This window comes from Cygnus olor, chromosome 2, assembly GCF_009769625.2.
Source record: "Cygnus olor isolate bCygOlo1 chromosome 2, bCygOlo1.pri.v2, whole genome shotgun sequence".
NCBI classification, from domain to species: domain Eukaryota; kingdom Metazoa; phylum Chordata; class Aves; order Anseriformes; family Anatidae; genus Cygnus; species Cygnus olor.
Window position 1 is genome coordinate 71,818,141 of NC_049170.1, and position 16,522 is coordinate 71,834,662.

The 16,522-nt window shown below is 41.2% G+C and overlaps 1 protein-coding gene across 4 annotated transcripts in view; it reads left to right on the forward strand.

Moving 5' to 3' along the window:
* FBXL7 (F-box and leucine rich repeat protein 7) overlaps positions 1 to 16,522 on the forward strand; it is a 188,034-nt gene that overhangs the window by 9,360 nt on the left and 162,152 nt on the right. The gene's annotated exons all lie outside the window — the stretch shown is intronic.

Here is a 16,522-nt window from a genome sequence, read left to right on the forward strand (position 1 = left end):
GGAGAAATTAGCAGAGACCATGGCCATTCTTCTGAAGAAGTTAGCAAAGTCTATGTATTGACCAAAGGATGGGTTTTACTTCCAAGAAACTCTAAAGCAGAAGCAAGCAGAACCTGGCTTTGCTGACTGGAGAAATGCTCTCAAGTATCTCCTATAAGGAGGTGTGAAGAAGTGCTGCTGTTGTGGCTCTGCCACATAGGCTGAATTGTAGGAGAGCTTGGAACGTGTGCAGTTTCAAGTAGTGCCCTGAAGGAAGACTTCAGTTAGTTGTGTTTGACTGGATATTGAAAGCTTCAGCTTGGTACCAGTAGCCAAGCTCAACAACAGTCATTTCTTAGTGGAATAGGTCTCGCCACCCTACATAGTTTTTTGACTTCTGCCTTAAACAAGTAAATGGGGAGAAAAACTTGCTGGGTATTTTTCCATGTGCATTTCCCCTAAGCCAGCAAGTTGAAATCTATTCTAAGACTGTATGTCCATGCAAATTGATGTTTAACACACGGGTCTGTGTGTGAACTGGATAAAATTGCAGGGGTCAGCATGGCATTGGAAATTTTTCCTTCCTGTGCTCAGCTGGACTGCTGGCTGAAAATGCAACCCCAGATATTTTCTCTCCTCCTTTTAATCAGAGGAATATCAGTTGTTGCACTGATCTTAGAGGATCTTTGCTCAGTGCCGTGAGCTTGCTCTAACACACCTGTTCTGAGAACTGATGTGTGAAAAAATGTAATGGTTATAGCAACTTGCCTTCAGAAAGGGGTGAGGTAGTGACTCTTTTGAGCCCAGGAGTCACGTGGTTAGACTTATGTTGCCATCATATCCTTGTTCCAGTAGTGTTCATGTTAGCATAGTACTTAACCTGGAGCTCAGTGCTGCAAAGCATTACTGGCATGCTGTGGCAGTAAATCCTTCAGAAGAACCTTCTTGGAGTAAAGAGAGAAACAGGAAGCTCTCGTTCATGCTTGTGTTCTGAATCAGGAAATTCCTGTCTACAATGCATAAATTTGTCATATCAACATCTTAAATCACATGATGCTTTTCTTTCTCAGGGATTTGTGTACAAATGTGTACACTAGCTGAAGGAGTACTATATGGAAGTTTTCTGAAACAGCATGCTAACTTGGAGGTCGGGGTTCTAGTAATCTTTTCCAGTGAATGTATTCTAAAATTTTTCTTCCTCAATTTCCTTCTTTGTTCCTCCAAGCAAGCGAATGAAATTTGGAGGCGATAGACTATGAAAGGGGCAGTCATGAGCTCAGGTGTCTTGTTTTAAGAAACAAAAAATGTCAGGAAAAGCTGAAAAAGTTGGTATAGCATCACTGATAGCTAACTAAGAAGAACCCCTTTCGATGAAGAGTCAAACAGTCATGTATGGCGGTGAAAGAAGATCTTGGATCAGGTCTAGTTGTCACGTTACACGTGTAGTCTTACTTACACTTGTAGTCTGTATGGGAAGCTCGCACTTCCATGGCTTGTGTGGCTGCCTGTACTCTGAAGCAGACTGTCTGTTTAAGGCTCTCATGTTTGTTACCAGATTGCATACTGTGTGTGTGACTGGATGGGATGGAGGGGCTTAAGAGTTTTGTTCTTAAATTGTGTAAAGAATTACTTGAACTAGTATTTCAGTTAAATCCTATCCTTGTGAGGCTGTAAAGCTATTGTGAGAGTTGATGAACAGGAAGTGCATGCATTTAAGGGTTACTTAAAGTGCTCACGAGTGCTTATCATGAAATATGTCACTGCTTTCTCACTGTGCCATGATGGTAGTACTTGATCTAACTCACTGCTGGAGTGCAAGGCTAAAGACAACAGCTGGTCGCCAACAGAAGTACTGAACAGACGATCTTTTCTGTAGTACCTAGTAAAAACATATTTCTGCTCTCCATTTTCCATTTGCCTTTTCTCTGACAGTTTATAAGGAAATTGCTTGTGGCATCAACATAACTTTTTTTTTTCCTTAGACTAAGATGATGGAAACAATAAGCTATTGCTGAAATATGTGGTGAAAATTGTTGATATTATACTACTACGACTCATGCTTTTAGAATTTTTGGAACCTCAGGATTTACTAAAGGAGGTATAAATAAAAGCCTCAGAGCAAAGAGATCTTGATTCCAGTTAGCAGTGCTAGCATTAAGTTGAAACTAACAATATGCTCTTGTATGTCAAGAAGATCTAGTAGTTGACCTTCCTTCTTGAGTTCATGTTTGATTGTGCTCTTTTGTAGCCAACAAGCTTGAGGGCCTTCATCTGTTTTTTAGCAGGGTTTGAGTACATAGGTGCTCCTGCTGCAGAGCCTCTTGCTGAGGAATTGTTTTCTTGCTCTGGATCGTTAGAGTGCCAGCGGGGATCAGTACAGGCAGTAAAATTACATTAGGACATTTTCCAATCAACTCCTGGCCATATCTTGATGTACACTTTAAAGCCTGAAGCGTACGGACTCTCAGATTGGAAATGACATCTCTGGAGAAGTCTGATCCAACCTCCTGCTCAAAGCAGCGTCAGTTAGAGCGGGCTGCCCAGGACCACGTCCAGGCAGATATTGAGCATATCTGAAGTTGGAGAGGTGGAGACATTACAGTGTCCCTGGGCAGCTTGTGCCAGTGCTCGGTCACTCTGACTGGGAAGGGGGGTGGGATGGGAGGAGGGCAGGATGTTTTCTTATGTTTAAATGGAAATGCTTGTATTTCAGTTTGTGCCCATTCCGTCTTGTCTGTTCGCTGGCTATCACCTGAGAAGAATCCAGTTCAGTCGTCTTTATTCCACCATCTTCCCCTCCCATGTATTTTTACACATTGACAAGACCCCTACCTGACAAGACCTACCTTCTCTTCTCCAGGCTAAACTGTCCCATGTCTCAGATTCTCCTTCCTTGTCAGATGCTCCAAATCCTTCACTTTGTCTGTGGCTCCTTGCTGGACTAACTTGAGGAGTTTCTTGTATCTCTTGTACTGGGGCGCCCAGCACTCCAGGTGTGGCCTCAGCAGTGCTGAGCAGAGGGTAAGGATCACCTCCCTCCACCTGCTGGCAACTCTCTTCCTAGTGCAGTCTGGGGTACTGTTGGCATTTTTGCCATGAGGACACATTGCTGACTTATGTTCAACTTGGTGTCTACCAGATCCTTCTCTGCCAAGCCACTTTCCAGATGATTATACCTCCCAGGATGCAGGACTCTGCATTTCCTTTTGTTGAACTAACTTTGAGGCTCTGTTTGGCCCATTTTTCATCTTGTTGAGGTCTATCTGAATGGCAGCAACCCTTTGGTGTATCGATTGCACCTCCTGGTTTAGTATCATTGCAAACTTTCTGAGGGTGCCTTCTGTCCCATCATCCAGATCACCACTAGTGACTAGGCTCCAGGTGTGCTTCATGCTGCTCCTCCCAACAGTTTGAGCTTGGCAACATCAGTCATTTTTCAGTCTGTCTCAGTGTCCATTTAGGCAGTCTATACTTGATCAGTTTATCTATGAAGATGTTGGGGAAACCAGTTGGCAAGTCTTACTGAAGTCAGGGGAAAATACATCCGCTGTACTCCTCTTGTCTATGGAGTCAGTTATTTCACTGTGAAAGTCCATTAGCTTGGTCAGGCATGGATTTCCCTTGTAAATACATGCTCATGACTTCTGATCGCGTTTTTGACTTTAATATCTTTGGAAACAGTTCCAGAAAGCTCTGTCACTTTCCTAGGACTAAGGTGAGGCTGGACAGCCTGTGGTCCCGCAGATTGTTCTCCTTTGCCTTGTTGAAGATAGGGCTGCCTTTTGCTTACGCCCAGTCCTCAGGAACCTTTCCCACTTGTGACAACCTTTCTAAGATAATTAAGAGTGACTTTGCCACAGCATTAGCCAGTTTGATCAGTGCTGAGAGGTGCATCTGGTCAGGTCTCATGGATCTGTGTCTGTTCAGGTTGTTTAAATGTTCCCCCACTCCATCCTCCTCTACTTGTACTGGCTGCTTACGTTTGCAAAAGATGCTGCCAGGCTTTCAGAAAGAGCATTCAACTATAGCAAGTCCTGGCAAGTGCTAAGGCTGACTCAAAGTAGCTGATTATCTCTAAAATTGCTCTGTAAACTTGTGTCTGCAGCCAGTTTGGAGGTTTTCAGCTGTAATTTATTTTTACATTATTAAGGTAAAAAGAAAGCCATCCTTTTCACTGTTAAAAGGAACTTGCACTTCAGACCGACTTTGTTTTCTCTGTGCAGAGAACAGGTGAAGTAGAAAGCTTCTCTTAAGACTTGTGGTGGTAGAATCTGGCTCTGTTTTCGTTGTTGTTTCTGGCAGTATGAATGGCCTTCAGGAAAAGCTGCTTCTAAGTGTTGCCTGTCTTAGAAGTAATAACTAGCCCAGGTTCATGTGTTTTACTGTCCTAGAAAGTGGAGATCATTGCTTTAATGAAGAAGTTACTTCTGCATTAGTCATGGTAGGAAATAATTTCTGCAGTTCTCAAGTTCTTCATAGCCATGACTTCATTGATTCCTGCTAGAAATACTGGACAGAAAGTCTGCTGGAGTCAAGATTTGCTTCTCTCTACATATTCTAGAGTTGGATAAAAAAAAAAAACAAACACACCTACATATGTCACCATAACTTAAACAGGTTTAACTTTCAAATTTAGAATAAGCAGCATATTTTCCATAATTAAAATTATGAAATATTTGTCTTCAGTTTTCTGCTAAGACCAGATGAGCAAACAGGAGTCATTACAAGAGGATGCAGTTAATTTAGCACTATAAAGTCCTAGAAGATCCTTTTCAGTTGAGCGTTTTTCCATTTAAACTTGAAGTTGTGCACAACACTAAAGAACATGTTTTGGGTATTGGTACGTTATACTACTTGGCAATGGAATTTACATTTTGATTTTAGTACCGAAAAGCTACCTTTAGGTTTAATTCACCACTTGGTATTATCAATTCCTTGAACATTTGTTATTTGTGGGAGGGGAGGTAACTTTCCAGTGAGATGGAAGGCTGGATGTCCTATGCCATAATCGAGTCTATGAAGATCGTTGGGATCAGAACTATACCCAGTGCCTGACTTAAGGTTCAGACGTGAAAAATGTCACCCTTAAATTCTTTCAAAACAGATTTTCTTTACATTAGTGTGTATATAGAGTATACAGTGTAGTCTGATGTGAACTTTTAATTGGCACTCCGTAGGCAGGGGCAGAGTATTTTGCTTATGTCTTCATCTCTCTTGGGAAATTATTCCTATTTATTCCTCTGTGGGTGTACTCCTTGTTGCGCTATGTGGTTGTATTTATGGGGAAACATGAATGCTTGTTGTGGGTATTTTTTTCCCTTGCCAGGAACTGCTGGAACAAAGGTGAATGTGAAACTTCCTCTCCCTCAAACAATTACTGATCTTTCCAGCTTTGACTCTGGTTCCGAGTGGCTGCATGCAAGGGTTTTTTTCACATCTGAGAAGGTACCCAACTGTGAACGAGCTTACAGCTTATCGAGAAGTAAGACAGGAACTGGGAGTTAGCGGAAGGGTTAGTTTCTGCTTGGTTGTCTACGAATTTATTGATTTAGGTATTGTGTTTTAATTTAGTGCTTTGGCAGTGATGTCGTTTACTTCTCACCACGAAAGTCCACAGAATGCTGAGCTGTATTTCTGTCTCCAGCAGCTGAGGTGGGATGACTGCCCAGCACCTTAAAACCGAACGTGTTTCATTAGCTGTGGACCAGCAAGCAAGGTGGAGTGAAACTGCCCTATTGCTTACCGGCATTGAGCACAGGAAGCAATGTTGGCAGCAGAAGGTGGGCAAAAGTGAGTGCCACAGACTTTCTCCTTTCTGGGTTTCCTGCTTTCATTTGCCAGGCCTCATTTGCTATTAAAAAATTCATGCCTTTCTGTGGATAAGACCTCCTGCTTCCCCCCGCCAACCACCACGTCCTTCACTGAAGTGTAGGGTTTCTTAATTAAGTCCCTACATGAGCAGCAGCACTGCTAGAAAGTGAAGTTCAGCTTCCATAGGATTAGTGTCTAAACCAGAACAAGCCTGGTCAGACACAGGAGCCTTTCAAGCGGGAGTGCTGGCAGTTAGTGGCTATGTGGTTTGTCTGTTTGTCCCTTTTAAGCACTCCTTGTAATCCTATCCATGTTTTCCTCGATTTTCTTCCTAATTCAGGTATCAGCACTTGGCTGAAAGGAACGTGGTAGGTAGGACCCAGAGGCTGGTCTTTCTGTGAGCTGAGCCATACAATTAATTGGCTTGTTTCTAAGGATAGCCATCCATGGTTTTGAGTAACTGTGGGAGGAAATGTAAGACAAATTGTGAAGGATTCTGAAAATTTAGGAGGTATTTTGGAGCCAAGACTGGGTTTTTAACTGTGCACTTGAAGAGGAGAAGAATTCTTACACGTTCTTGCTTTAACCCTGTAAATGCAAGTGGTAGCAAGTGGAGTGTGGACAAAATCCACATATAACCAGTAGAACTCAATCTTCTAAGCATCTCTTTTGATAGTTAAACAAATCCCATATTTACCAAGGTCTGGAAGTGGTGGTTCTCAGACTTGAGAGATTCTCCAGCGGCTGCTGGCTCATTCTCAGAAGCAACCATTTTGGACATGATGGGTAAAGTCCTTTATTTTCCATGCTAAAGTATTTCAGTGGGTAGTGTTCTTCAGAAATGACGACAACAGTCTAGCACAAAAATCTCTGTAACAAATAGGAGAGACCAAGCTCACTCATTGATATGAAATAATCTAGCCCTGTAGTCCTAGGTGGCTGGTCAGGAAGCCTGTCTTATGTGGCCAGGTAAGGAAGGGCAGGGTGAGGGCAAGGGTGGTGTCCTTGGAGCTTCTCAGTCTTTGACACACATCCTTAACTTGTAGGCAGCACGACCAAATTTAAGCAATTGTGCTGTGCTGTGTTTTTTCAGTCATACCTGACAAATATGCTTTCGGTCTCTGTGTTTGTAACATGTAGCAGTGTTAGAGGTACAGGATGATCGATGCGAGAGCTCAAAGGCAAGTTCAAAGAATTCTCATAGTTATTGATTTCTAATCTGCTTTGTTTTAGTATACTCTCCAGAAACTGTAACATAGTATACAATGATGCTCTGTCACACCTTTGCATTCAACACTTTCGAACTGCTCCTGGAGCCCTCCGCAATTCCTTTTCATCTCTCTTGAGCTTTACTTTTCTACAGAAGCAAAAAATATGCATAGTTTCATCTTAATTGTTTTCACAGGCGCTACACTTCACCTGGTTGGGATTTGATCTGTTTGGGTTTCTGTAGTGTATAATGAAAAAATCTTTTTGGTTAAAAGCAAGATGAGCTCTTAGGTATTTACAGTCCTCGTCAATTTGGATGCATGTTGCCAATAAAGGCGATCAATACCTTAAATCAGGTAGGGTTATAGGAGAACTGGGGACTGGCGTTTTGCTGACAACAGCTGGATGTCAGAACTAAGGCTAACAGAACTGTTCCACCTCCTGTCCCCCACTTTACAAATGGTAGGTACTCTAAGCTCATATGAAGATAAAGATCACTCTTCCCCATCATTTATTGTGTTGTAACAATATACACTGGTCCAATCTGAGGGTTTTTTGTAAAGCTTTTTTTTCTGTAGACTTGACGAAAGGAACTTTCAAGAAAAAGTTCAATATAATCTTAAGTACAGATTTCGGAGTCTTGTGAATCTTACAGCTAAAAGCACAGAGGTGTGGTTGCAACAGAAAGGGTATGTATGTGTTGAAGGTTAAGAATTTTTTTCTGGACTATGCGAGGGATGTCCCTGCTAGATTCCTGATGAAGATAAATTAACAGAAATACTGCTTGAATGAGTGTCTTACAGATAGGAGGTCAGTCTGTTTCACAAGTGAATTATCAAGTGAACCATGATGTTCCTATCTTTAACTATGTGTATGCCTGGATGATAGAAAATGTTGGAGGATTAGCAAATGACATCAAATGTTCTTTGCCACAGCAATTTTGAAGCAGAATTTGCTTCAGTTTGAAGAATGGGACCTTATCTCTTGGTATGGCTGAACCTATTGTGTCTCAAACGAGAGACTGCTTTTTTCAGATGAATACTTTTTTAAAAAAAGGGTTTAACTTTTTCTTCTGATTCAACCTTCAAGATGGAGCTATGAAAAGATTCAAAAAATAAAAATAAAAATTAAAGTACCATAACATGCTAATTCTTGAGTTTAGGTTTTAAGTTTACCTGCCAGACAGCTAAAGTCCTATCTTAATGATACTGGGAGTAATGTGGGTAATACATTTTGGACTTCTGCAAAGCTGTGTGACAGAGAATAGAGATACCCGAGCAAAAAAACTCTTTAGGAAACTAACCTTAAAATTTGAAGTTCTAAAATGTCAATGTGTATAATGATGTTGTGCATTGACAGCATACTGTGTTGTTGATGTTCTGTCCTTTTAGTTTAGTAGTATAGTATTTATAAGAAATTGCATTCACAACTTTCTTCAAGCCCCTAGTTCTTCTTAGCATACCTGCTAAATTAATGTAACTTACAAAATTTGAAGCCATAGACATTCCGCTAAGAATACTCAATGCTTTGGCTTTGAGGAGGTAAAGCTGATAATATGATTTTCAGTGTTCTGTGATCAGCTTTGACTTTTGCGATATGAAATGGATGGCTTGTATTTGAAATACTTAATTTGAGTAATAGAACTATTTCTTGTTTTTTTTTTTTTTTTTTTTTAATACAATAATATCTTGATAGGGACACTCAAACATACTGAGTTGTGCATTATGGGTATGTGGGGGGAGAGACTCAGCACAAGTGATAAAAGAACGAAATGTGTTGAGGAGGCTGGAAACCAGACTCAGTACTTTCCTTGAGGCTGTCTATCCCACATCAGTTACACAGGAAAGTCATTAAATTCTGGCTGTCTTCTGAAATGCATCAGCTGAGTCCTGATAATTCTAGTTGCCAGCAGACCAGAAACCAACTGATTGCATTTTTCATAAACAGTTTACCATAATGTATTTGGTATTCAGCAGAGAAGGAAAGGAAGAGGTATGCCCTCTGACTTTTCTTATGTGAGATCGAGTAACAGAGAAAGCATGGCAAAATCTGTGCTTTCCAACAGATGCATTTTTCTTCGACTCTGATGGGCTTCATATAGGGGTGTTTGTCTCTTCACTAGTGTTTCTTGGTTTTTAAACAAGTTGATTTCACCCTGCACCAAAGCAGGGTGGAAAAAAAAAAAACACATTAAAAGCTTTAAGAATATCTTTATTAAAAGCAGAATGTGACTCCCATTCCAATGCATACAAACAATGCTAGCACTAATTGTTTTGCACTAAGATATGTTAATGCAGTGGATTTAATCGACCCAGCGAACCACGAGAGCCGTAGTCTTTTTATGTAGTCCTATCCTCTTCGGAAAGTTGTAGGTTAAAAATATTTCACTGATGTAATGTGTTCCTTGTTTGCTGCTCTTGTGATGGAGATGGGATGAGACACCAGATGTAGTAAGCTGAGTATTCCCCTGGGACTTTTTGGTGGGGTATTTTGCAATGATGGAGACAGGGATGCTGCATCTGGGCAGTGGCAGAGTAACTCCTACAATGTGGAGCTGTACAATCATAGCTTTTGTAAGCTTAAACAAATTTGTAGTTCTCCTTCCTTGTCTGAAGAACTGACTTTCGTCTTTCTTTTCCCAATATGTGGAACGAGTTAGAGTAGCTTAGTATTATCTTTCCTGTTTGGTTGTAGTCCAAGAAACCTCAAGGATCTGGCACATCAGACAGTCCTGAAGTGTTTTTATCTAAGTTGGAAAGAGTTTCATCAGTTTAATTTCTCTCATCTGAACAGATCATATCAGTTGTGAGAGGTAAATGAACTTTTCTTATGTTTTTTAGTTACTTTGCCACTTACATGAAGATTTATTCTGAAGTATAATGGTTTTATGCTTTGATAACATTGTATGGGTAGAGAACACCATTTAGATAAGTGACAAAAGCTTTCAAAAAGCTTGTTGTTTTGCTTTTATATATATGTGTGTGTGTGTATATATATATGAAAGCTTCCCACTTTGATTTACTTCCTGTGCTACCTTGATATGTGAAGTGCTAAAGCTCTGGAGTTAAGATGAGGTAAGAAAGATGTTGTCACTTTTCCAGGTAGGGCTTTGAACGTTTGAATGATGCTGGAAAAAAAAATAGGTAAAGAATCCACGCAGAAGTTCTCAAAGGAATTTGAGTTTGTGTTCTTGGGTCAAATCTGATATTGCTCTTTCAAGACCTGGCTCTCAAATTGTCTGTTTGCGGCTGAAAGCAAATGTCAATCTAAGATTAATCGGGACTCACCTGACTATATTTTGAGAGCCAGACATCACTGGCTGTCTCTGATTCTCTGATCCCTGGTTTCACTGTTAATTCAGTTGCCTTTTGTTAAGTCTGACAACAGTTCCTTCATAGTTCAATGACAGCCTGCAAAGCAAATAAAGCATTGGGTATGTCCCTGTGTGATGATGGTTGGCTGACTGCAACTGCTGCTTGACTCTGCAGCTCAGGTAGTGTTTTTCTGTTCTGCAGTCTGAAATACACCGTTAATGTTTAACATCCAGAAGTAATACCCCATGGTTATACTTTCTGACTGCTCTGAGTAAGTTGCAAAGTGGTCAAGATGCTGTTCTCCCCTTGCTTAATGGCCTAGTTTTCTCTTCAGAGGAATATAAAGATTTATCTTCTGCTACATTGTTTGAGGAGAGGTGTAGAAGTGGGCACTGCAAGTACTGGTGGTGGCTTGAAAATACTTTTTGTCTGGATCCCAAGAAGCAATGTTTGGAGTATTTCTGTTTATTGTCTGTGAGAGGCACAAGGAAATAAGAGAGAGAAGCCAGCAAACTCCTCTGAACCAAAGGAAAATTTCAGAGTGACAGAACAGCCTTGCTGCCCTTTGGGTCTCTGTTGCATGTTGCTCGTAAATCTAGTGACACAACTAGGTCAGGGCTCCTCTACTCCAGAAAGCCAGAGGGAGAAAATGAAGCCTGAAGTTCAGAGCCAGATTATCAAGTAGAAAAGGAAGAAACCTCCCATTCTCTCCTCCAAAATCTCCCAACTCTGCAGGTGAGTTCTCAAGTAAGTACCAGATCTATGGGCAAGTCTGCAGGCAGGATTTTCTTCCACTTTCACTTAGAGTAAATGATCTTGATTTCCTCTTGTGATTAAGGGTTGAAGATGATCATGGAAGATGCTCAGGACTGATACGTGTGGATATGTCTGTCTGAATGTGAGGAAATTAATGTAGAATACTGGATGATCCTGTATTGCCTCAACTAATTGGGAATCTCCAGTCTACGCAAAATTTCAGCTACTTTTCTGTAAAGATAAATGACCTACCAGGTTTGCTAAGTTCCCTTGCCTCAAGGCGAAGTCATTCATATTTTCTGACTTCTGTTTTCTTGCAGCTGAAACCGTTCAGTCTTTAGGTTAAACAGAAGCATGCAAAAAATTTAAAAATTTAAATCTGGGCATTTGGCCATAGTAAACAGATTAGGAGTTGCTGCTTCTCTGAATGTTTAATGACAATAAAATAAATTGTTACAAAGTACTTTATGCCTCATTTGTAGCGAAGTACCACTTTTATCTCAAAGTGTTGTTTGCACATGTGTGGTGTGTAAATGCTATTTAGATTTGAATGCCTCTATTTTTGGTTGACACTAACCTCAAATGGTGGTTGGTTCCTTGGGATTCATTAGCGTGCTTTCTGCTAACCCAAAACATGTACTTGACCTATGAAAGCGTGCTGCTGCTGCTGCAGGGACTACTTGTGTTCTTCTGTAATATGTGGGCTTTTGAGTGTTAGTCCTTCAGAGTGGTGCCGTTCTGTCAGTTTCCATCAGGGAGAGACTCAGTGTGTTACACTGCTTTGTTTCTTTTTTGGAGTTTACTACTATTTTTATTTTTTTTGCTATTATCCGAAGAAACGTGTATTGATTATGCAGGCGGTATTCACATCTCAAGGCAGAGAGCTCAGGGTTTGCATAGAAACTGTGTGTGTGTCCATTGACTGGGTGATTTAAATTGAAGTCTTACTGCAATTGTTACCGGTGGCAGTGGTAAGAATTTGGAAAAAAAAAAAAAAAAAAAGGGCTGTATGGGTGATATTGCTCTCTGCAAAGACACTTCTGGAAGTACCTTCACACAGAGCCTGAGAATACAATGCGCATCAGAATCTAAGCTAGAATACTTGTTAGAGGTATGACTGGTATCTGAAGCAGGAATTTGAGATACATACAGGTGTGCTTTGTTTGCTTGTTCTTAATTGGTCCTTATTTTTATGACTGAAGCTAAAGTAGTTAGATGTGTGAAAAGCTTGTCATATTTTGTATTTAAATCCTGCACATTGAGATCATGCATCTCCTACCGTTATTAAAAATGTTTGTTTCTGACACCTTGTGGTTGAGCCCCACAGCATCAGCAGCAATAGGAAAAACTTCATTAGAGAGGGAGAGTCTGTTTTTCCTTGCTGTGTAATGCTGCTTTTCTAAGTCTACTCTAAAAGCGCAGCCTTGTTGTGTGACAGTATGTTTACCTAGTTGTCTATACTATTCCTTTCAGGATAAGAAAATTAATTGAAGCTCCACGAATTTGTGTTGAACTATGAAGGACCCTTCTAGGGTTCTGGAAATCCAATTTTATCACGTGTATAGTACATCCCTAACTATGGGATTTATGGACTATAAGAAATAAAGCTGCCTTTTTCCAAGCTTTTTATTTTTCCTGCATAAGCATTTTTATTGTTCATCTGTTTTCAATAGCTCTCAATAAGGGATGGGTTTTAGAAAACATTTTTACAATAAAAGCTTTGAAGCGTATCGTTGCTTGAGTTCATCTTACTCTAAAATAGCTTTTTTCCTCAAATACTTTGCTTGTATCACATGGGACTGCTGTATCTCCAAGCCATGGCTTGGACTTGTTGAGTCCAACTGGGACGACTTTCACTGAAAGTGACTGTCTGCAAGTGTAGCTTCTAGGTGCATGCAGAAGGTGTGCTTTGTTCTTCTGGAAGTCTCTGCTCTGCTTGGAAAAAGCAAGACAGCCTTTAAAACATTAGTGAGAGAATCTGCTACGTGACTGAGTCAGCAAGGCACAACTGCAAGTCCTCATAGTTTAAGTTTGGCTTATACTGGGAAAAGGACACTTCTGAATATAGTGTGTAAAGGTTTCTTGAGATCTGGTGAGGTACCCTTGGAGAGTCCTTATATTGCTGGTACAGTCGTTTAAACTGAGATCCCTTGTCCATATAGAAGCTTACCATGGGAAGAAATGGTGCTAATGGACATCATTACTTCAGCTAAGGTCTCTATGGTTGATCAAGCCTGTGAATTTCAAATAACTTGTGCAGAAATCCTTTATGGACTTGAAACAATTCCAAAGGTTTAAGAGGATTAGGATTGCTGGGTTTGTTTTCTCCTTGGTAAGAACAGAAGACAGGCAAATGGACACATTTACTATATGTGATTATTGGCTGAATCCTGCAAAAAGTGGGCTTTGTAGCTTGACAACAGTTCTGATTCAAAGTTGCATAACTTGCATGTGTCTCTGTTTGTAATTATCTAATCCTGCTTAGGCTTTCTTTTCCTCAATACTAGTTTCTGTATAGCGAGTGCTTCCTGCAATACAGGACTAAAAAGGGGTTTTGAGAGGTTCTTTCCCATCACAAGGTAGTATGCTCCATATCTCAATAAATGTGGTGGTAATGGTTGAACTTTTTCTGTAGGTCATGTTTCTCGTTAGACCCAATAGGGTCTGTTACTCTCTCCTGGACTGTGATCTTAAAAGAAGAGTGCCAAGTACTCTAAATACTTTAGGTACTTTACTAAGAGCTGAACACTCCTAGCATCTGCTGCTCTTCTCCAAGGAGTACTCTTGTTACTGGTCCATTTGTCCATGTTTTGTGTCACCTGTCAGGAACAGCTTCTGGTAGTTGGATGTCAGATACCTGCAGGCATGTCAACATGGCTCTGCCTCCACTCAGGGCAGTCTGTGTTAATACTCTGGGTTGAAGAGAGTAGCTGGTGCCTAGGAACTCCAACTATTCTGCATGCCCTGGCCCTTCCCACGTCAGATTAGCAAATGACTGTAATAGACAATACAAGCTGGGGGAAACACTTCAGGGAAATGTGTTTCGGGGCAGCATAAGCAGAGAGGAAACTTAATCCTGAGAAATCTTTTTGACCTACATGTGTTGAATTTCAGGTATGATGTTGATCTTGTAACTCTGGAAATAAAAGCAAAATATAAAATCCATCTTTAGTTTTCTGCTTAGTTATGCCTTCTGTTATAGGGTCTGTGAGCTAAGGCTTGCTATTGTCATGAGTTTCCTGTTTCTGTTCATATTTTCTTCCAGATCTTCAGGGGATCTGCAGCAGGCGCAGGACCCAGAAGTTAAAGCATGATGTCTAGGCTGTTTTAATGGCTCTGCTGTTTGAACTAGCAGCAAGTCTATATTAAGTCCTGAAAATAAGTTGTTGGCTAGTAATTATGGTTGTCCCTCTTCTTTAATATGGTTTTGCCTGAACATCAGGAGGTGATATAGATAACCACACAGGACCCAAGCATTTACATACAAGATGAAGCTCTAGCCTAGTAGTACATTTTTCTGAAGCATGTCTGTGAGGCAGTCAGAATATTTCCAGGGAACTTCTAGTATTCATTACAACAGTTTTCACTTCTACATGAGTGTCCTATGGTAGCTTTTAATGCAAGTGGTGTTGCAGAGCTCCCAAAGGATATACAGATTGTGTGTTTGTGATAGTACTTAGAATAATAGGCATATAGTAGCCCGGTTATGGGTTAGAAAGGTCTGGTTAAAAATTGCTTTCCTTTAATGAAATTTTGACTTGAAAAATGAGCATATAATCTCTTTATGTTAAAAATAAATGAATCTTGACAGCCTATACATAGGTGGATTTTTGTGGCGAATTTTAGCCTCCCTTTTTTGTAAATGTCTGTTGCTTCAGAGTAAAAAAGACAATGCGTGTAGGAAACTAAAATCTGATATGTTGTATGGGATTAAATTTGAAATTTAGTGTTTGCTACTGTGTCCTATATAGATTCAACTTTGGCATCAGAACAATTTACAGTACCATACTGCAGTTATTGTATACAGTGGAAAAACTTCTGAAAGGTCCCTAATTCCTATAAACTTTCATTTGAACATGAAAAGTGCTTTTAAAGTCGGTGCAACTTCACATCTTCCCTGTAAAGTACTTTGTCTGGAAACTGCTTAAAAGAGTTCTCATAGGCAAACATATAGACCTTTTAATGTGTACGGAACACTGCAGTGTTTGTAACCAGATTAGATATTCTAGAAAAAATGGTTTATGCTTTAAGAAAGTAGCTTGACTTCCATAGCATTTCAGCTATTGTAGCTGTAGGTGTTAGAGCTCTTAATGAATATTGTGGGAGCTCATGGAATCATGCAATTGTTAGATATGGAATTAAGTATCTAAGAAGTTCAAGTTCACTTCTGTGGGGCTTGGCTGTAAATCAGCACCATGAGTCAGATGCAGATCTCCACGCTGCAGCCCGTGGAGGAGCCCCCGGTGGAGCAGGTGGATGTGGCCTGGAGGAGGCTGCGGCCCATGGAGAGCCCCCGCAGGAGCAGGCCCCGGGCCGGAGCTGCAGCCTGTGGAGAGGAGCCCACGCAGGAGCAGGGGGTCTGGGGGGAGCTGCCGCCCGTGGGGGACCCGTGCTGGAGCAGTTTGCTCCGGGGGGATGGATGGACCCCGTGGTACAGAGCCATGTGGGAGCAGGTCTTGAAGAGCTGCTGCCTGTGGGCAGCCCCCACAGGCTCAGTTTGGGAAGGACGGCATCCCATGGGAGGGACCTCACGTGGAGCAGGGGCAGAGGGTGACTGTGAGGGAGTGGTGGAGACAAAGTGCTGTAGACTGACTGCAGCCCCCATTCCCTGTTCACCTGCACGGCTTGCGGGGAGGGCATAGAAGAGGGTGGATGGGTGGGCAAGGTGTTTTTAGTTTGCTGTCAGTTTTTCACTGTGCTAGCCTGCTAGTGATAGGCAGTAAATTGCATTAATCTCCCTATGCTGAGCCTGTTTTGCCTGTGACAATAACTGTTGAGTGAATTCCCTGTCCTTGTTTTAACCCTAAAGTACTTTTCTTCATATTTTCTCCCCTCCCTCCTTTGAGGAGGAGGAGTGAGAGAGTGGTTGTGGTGAAGTTCAGCTGCCCAGCTAGGTGATACCACCACACCATGTTTAATATCTGCTTCAAAAAAGGAGCGTGTCTTGCAAAGAAGCATATTTTTTGTGCTAGCCGGAACCTGCAGGGTCTCTGCAGCTTTTTGCTGCCTAGTCTGTTCCTCCTCTCTCACCAGTAGCCCTTACAAACCTGGTTCCTGGCAAGTGGCATTGGCCTCTGAGTATGCAAGTGCTGCTGCCCTAACAGTCTGAATCTTCTCAAGTAGTGAGTCCTGCCGTTGGAGGTCTTGCCCATTGCAGGCCTTTCAAGGACTTGAACTAAGTGTAAATTTTTATTTATCTGTGTAACCCTTCAGCCCTCTTTCAGAATCATCTT